Below are 6,114 nucleotides of genomic sequence, written 5' to 3' on the forward strand. Positions count from 1 at the left end.
AAAAGTTATCACTGTGTAGAAAGCTTAGATACAAAAAAGTTTTGTCTAGAGCAACATATAGATGCATGTGCCTGTCTACTTAAAGTGAAGGAGGGCGCTTTTATAATTGTAACAGTATATAGGTCCCCTTCAGGAAACTTTCATTTATTCCTGGAAAACTTGGATGCCTTGTTGTGCTATCTGTCAGATAGGGAAAAGCAAATTATTATTTGTGGGGACTTCAATGTTGATTCATTGAAAGAGTGTAATAGGAAGAATGACCTGGAAGTCTCGCTCCGTTCTTTCAATTTGACATCTGTCATTAATTTTCCTACTCGGGTAGTAAAGGACAGCAGCACATTGATAGATAACACTTTTATAGACCAAGATAGGTTTAAAAACATAAATTCTTGTCCTGTTGAGAATGACCTTTCTGATCATGATGCTCAGCTAGTTACAGTATATGACATAGCTCCATTCAGTAATTCAAAACTACCCTCCAAAGTTGTGCGTTCAATTAATGACTCAACAATTAGAAGTTTCAGAGAAAATCTTCAGCAGTTAGATTGGGATGATGTGTACAAGGAACCCGATGCTAATTTAAAATATAACTTATTTCATGATACACTTGTAAGAGAATTTGAAAACTGTTTCCTCAAGAAAGTAGTTAAATCTAATTATAAGAAACTATGCAAAAAACCTTGGCTTACTAAAGGAATAAAAATACATTGTAACCACAAAAGGGAACTGTATCTGACAACAAGAAAGAGTAATGACTCAGAAACAGCCAAATATTATAAAAACTACTGTGCTACATTAAGAAAGGTTATTAAAAAGTCCAGAAGCATGTGCATCATGTCTGAGATTAATACATCTGATAACAAAATCAAAACAATTTGGAATATTATTACAAGGGAGACAGGACAACCAAGAGTACAGGATGACGGCATCAGCATCAAAGCGAATGGAAACTTGATAAACAACAAGCCGGAAGTCGAAAACATTTTGAATAATCATTTTTCAAATGATGTAGAGAAAATAGGATCTAAATGTTCATCAGAAGAAGCAAGGCAGTTAATGGAAGAGGCCTTACCCATACTATTTGATAAATTCCACCCACCTATCCATCTGAAATTAGGAAGATAATAAACTCTCTCAAGAATAAAAGCTCACATGGGATTGATGGCATTTCAAGCAGGATAATAAAAGCTTGTTCCCAAGAAATAAGTGGGATTCTTAGCCAGATTTGTAATAGCTCTCTGAAGCAGGGTATTTTCCCAGATAGACTGAAGTATGCCATTGTTATGCCACTGCATAAAAAAGGGGATACGTCTGATGTCAACAACTACCGCCCAATCTCTCTTCTGACTGCCTTATCCAAAATTCTTGAAAAAGTAATGTATTGTAGAGTAGCTTCACACCTTCGTAAAAATAAAGTTTTAACAAAATGTCAGTTTGGTTTCCAGAAGAGTTTTTCAACGGAAAATGTTTTATATACTTTCACTAATGAAATATTAAATGCTCTGAGTAACCGGAAGTCACCCGTTGGGATTTCCTGTGATCTATCAAAGGCTTTTCATTGTGTAAATCATGGAATACTTCTACATAAGCTCAAGTACCGTGGTATGAATGGGACAGTGCTCAAATGGTTTACATCATACCTAACTGGAAGAGTGCAGAAAGTTGAAATTAACAGTTCACATAATATGCAAAAAACTGGTGATTTCTCAAACTGGGGAACGATCAAGAATGGGGTGCCGCAAGCTTCGGTCTTGGGTCCTCTACTGTTCTTAATATACAGGGTGTTACAAAAAGGTACGGCCAAATTTTCAGGAAACATTCCTCACACACACAGAAAGGAAATATGTAATGTGGACATGTATCCGGAAACGCTTACTTTCCATGTTAGAGCTCATTTTATTACTTCTCTTCAAATCACATTAATCATGGAATGGAAACACACAGCAACAGAACGTACCAGCGTGACTTCAGACACTTTGTTACAGGAAATGTTCAAAAATGTCCTCCGTTAGCGAGGATACATGCATCCACCCTCCGTCGCATGGAATCCTTGATGTGCTGATGCAGCCCTGCAGAATGGCGTATTGTATCACAGCCGTCCACAATACGAGCACGAAGAGTCTCTACATTTGGTACCGAGGTTGCGTAGACAAGAGCTTTCAAATGACCGCATAGATGAAAGTCAAGAGGGTTGAGGTCAGGAGATCGTGGAGGTCATGGAATTGGTTCGCCTCTACCAATCCATCGGTCGCCGAATCTGTTGTTGAGAAGCGTAAGAGCACTTCGACTGAAATGCGCAGGAGCTCCATCGTGCATGAACCACATGTTGTGTCGTACTTGTAAAGGCACATGTTCTAGCAGCACAGGTATATTATCCCGTATGAAATCATGATAACGCGCTCCATTGAGCGTAGGTGGAAGAACATGGGACCCAATCAAGACATCACCAACAATGCCAGTCCAAACGTTCACAGAAAATCTGTGTTGATGACGTGATTGCACAATTGCGTGCGGATTCTCGTCAGCCCACACATGTTGATTGTGAAAATTTACAATTTGATCACGTTGGAATGAAGCCTCATCCGTAAAGAGAACATTTGCACTGAAATGAGGATTGACACATTGTTGGATGAACCATTCGCAGAAGTGTACCCGTGGAGGCCAATCAGCTGCTGATAGTGCCTGCACACGCTGTACATGGTACGGAAACAACTGGTTGTCCCGTAGCACTCTCCATACAGTGACGTGGTCAACGTTACCTTGTACAGCAGCAACTTCTGTGGCGCTGACATTAGCGTTATCGTCAACTGCACGAAGAATTGCCTCGTCCATTGCAGGTGTCCTCGTCGTTCTAGTTCTTCCCCAGTCGCGAATCATAGGCTGGAATGTTCCGTGCTCCCTAAGACGCCGATCAATTGCTTCGAACGTCTTCCTGTCGGGACACCTTCGTTCTGAAAATCTGTCTCGATACAAACGTATCGCGCGCCACGGCTATTGCCCCGTGCTAATCCATACATCAAATGTGCATCTGCCAACTCCGCATTTGTAAACATTGTACTGACTGCAAAACCACGTTCGTGATGAACACTAACCTGTTGATGCTACGTACTGATGTGCTTGATGCTAGTACTGTAGAGCAATGAGTCGCATGTCAACACAAGCACCGAAGTCAACATTACCTTCCTTCAATTGGGCCAACTGGAGGTGAATCGAGGAAGTACAGTACATACGGACGAAACTAAAATGAGCTCTAACATGGAAATTAAGCGTTTCCGGACACATGTCCACATAACACCTTTTCTTTATTTGTGTGTGAGGAATGTTTCCTGAAAGTTTGGCCGTACCTTTTTGTAACACCCTGTAAATTAATGACTTGCCATTCTATATTCACGTAGACGCAAAGCTGGTACTTCTTGGCGATGATACACGTACAGCTATCACCCCCGACAGACAAGAATTAACTGCTGAAATTGTAAACGATGTTTTTCAGAAAATCATTAAGTGGTTCTCTGCAAATGGGCTCTCATTAAACTTTGACAAAACACAGTATATACAGAATGAAATTTTCACTCTACAGCGGAGTGTGCGCTGATATGAAACTTCCTGGCAGATTAAAACTGTGCGCCGGACCGAGACTCGAACTCGGGACCTTTGCCTTTCGCGGGCAAGTGCTCTACCAACTGAGCTACCCAAGCACGACTCACGCCCCGTCCTCACAGCTTTACTTCTGCCAGTACCTCGTCTCCTACCTTCCAAACTTTACAGAAGCTCTCCTGCGAACCTTGCAGAACTAGCACTCCTGAAAGAAAGGATATTGCGGAGAGCACTTGCCCGCAAAAGGCAAAGGTCCCGAGTTCGAGTCTCTGTCCGGCACGCAGTTTTAATCTGCCAGAAAGTTTCACAGTATATACAGTATATGACCCTCTTAATAAATATAGACTTCGATTAGAAATCGGTAGCTAAGGTAGAATATTCACAATTTCTAGGTGTATGCACTGATGAGGGGTTGAACCGGAAAAAACACACTGAGGATCTGCTGAAACTTTTGAGTTCAGCTACTTATGCTATTACGGTCATTGCAAATTTTTGGCGATATACATCTGAGTAAATTAGCTTACCACGCCTATTTTCATTCTCTGCTTTCGCAAGGCATCTTATTCTGGGGTAACTCATCATTGAGTTGTTCATTGCACAAAAGCGTGTAATCAGAATAATTGCTGGAGCTCATCCAAGATCATCCTGCAGACACTTATTTAAAGAGCTAGAAATCTTCATAATAGCCTCACAGTACATATATTCACTTATGAAATTTGTTTTTAACAATCCGAACGAATTCAAAAGTAATAGCAGTGTACATGGCTACAACACTAGAAGAAAGGATGATCTTCACTATTCAAGGTTAAATATCACTTTGGCTCAGAAGGGGGTAAATCATGCTGCCACAAAAGTCTTTGGTCACTTACGTAATAGCATCAAAAGTCTGACAGATAGCCGTATAGCATTTAAAAGGAAATTAAAAAGAATGTCTTAATGGCAACTCCTTCTACTCATTAGATGAATTTTTGGATATAGTAAGCGGGTAATTTTCCAACATACACAAAAAAAAAAAAAATTGAGTGTCATGTAATATTTTGTCTAACGTAATATCTTGCATAGACACCTTTTATTAACCTGACTCGTTCCACATCGTTACGAAGTGTCGTACTCATGATCTATGGAACAAGTACTAATCTAATCTTCCAGGAACATTAGAATGATGTATCTATCTTTTGCAGTTAGGAAGCAATAAATGTTTGATATCTGTTTATTCTTTTTGAATAGCTCTGTATTTTCTCTTCATATCCTAGGTTTGGCTGTCATACAATATAATGGGTATGACCACGAACTTACATAATTTAGTTTTTGTGATTCTTTGTGTATTTTTTTTAACGTTCTGTGTTCTGCTATGGCGCCACATCCTAATTGCAATATACTGTAATTGAAGAATGTATTTTGGAACAAGTTCAACACTTTCAACTATCTATGGAGCTATATATATATATATATATATATATATATATATATATATATATATATATATATATACGAGGGTCGGTCAAAAAGTAATGCCTCCCATTTTTTTTCTACTTAAAGAAATTAAGTTAAGTGAAAAATTTGAATTTGGCGCCATTCCTCAAACCTTCTTCTGCAATCCACTGCAGTAGTAACTTTCTGTGTCAACAGGTGGCAGCACAGCAGAAGTTTGTAAGATGGCCGACATCGATGTTCGTTTGAGACAGCGTTGTGTGATTGAATTCTTGAATGCAGAAGGTGAAACGCCCATAGGCATTCATGAAAGACTGAAGAAGGTGTATGGTGTTGTGACAGTGGATGTCAGCACTGTTAGACGATGGGTTCGTCGTTGTAAGGAAGCTGAAGGGCAAACACCGTTGACTGACGAAAAGCGGAGCGGCAGGCCGGTGAGTGCAGTGACTCCACACAACATTCAGCAAGTTGATGACATCATTCGTGGTGACCATCGGGTGACTGCAGATGAAGTGTGTCGCATTATTTCTCTTAGTAAAGGCAGTGTGATCACGATTATTAAACAATTGGGGTACTCAAAAGTTTGTGCACGGTGGGTTCCAAGAATGTTAACCGATCAGAATAAAGAGGCAAGGAAAACAATAGCCTCCCAACACTTGCAGCGCTTCCGTTTGGAGGGAGATGAGTTTCTGAAAAAAATTGTGACCGGGGACGAAACATGGGTGCATTTTTTTGAACCCGAATCAAAGAGGCAGTCAATGGAGTGGCGTCACACAAGCTCGCCGAGGAAGAAAAAATTCAAAACTGTGCGATCGGCAGGGAAAGTTATGGCAACAGTTTTCTGGGATACAGAGGGTGTGATTCTGGTTGATTTTTTGGAGCAGGGATGCACAATAAATTCTGTTCAATATGTCACAACCCTCAACAAACTTAAAGCACGTCTTCAGCGAGTTCGCCCAACAAAATCAATGGCAGATGTTCTTCTTTTGCATGACAATGCAAGACCACACACCAGTCGTCACACCTCTGACGAGATTGTCAAAATTGGATGGGAAGTTTTGCCTCATCCCCCATACAGCCCTGACCTGG

General features: G+C 40.4%; 1 non-coding gene across 1 annotated transcript; it reads right to left on the reverse strand.

Moving 5' to 3' along the window:
* Nucleotides 1–3,620: 3,620 nt before the first annotated feature.
* Trnas-cga (transfer RNA serine (anticodon CGA)) lies at nt 3,621–3,695 on the reverse strand. Its single transcript has one exon. It is a non-coding gene; the product is annotated as a tRNA-Ser (tRNA).
* Between the last annotated feature and the right edge of the window lie 2,419 nt (nt 3,696–6,114).

This window comes from Schistocerca cancellata, chromosome 1 (assembly GCF_023864275.1).
Source record: "Schistocerca cancellata isolate TAMUIC-IGC-003103 chromosome 1, iqSchCanc2.1, whole genome shotgun sequence".
Taxonomy (NCBI): Eukaryota; Metazoa; Arthropoda; class Insecta; order Orthoptera; family Acrididae; genus Schistocerca; species Schistocerca cancellata.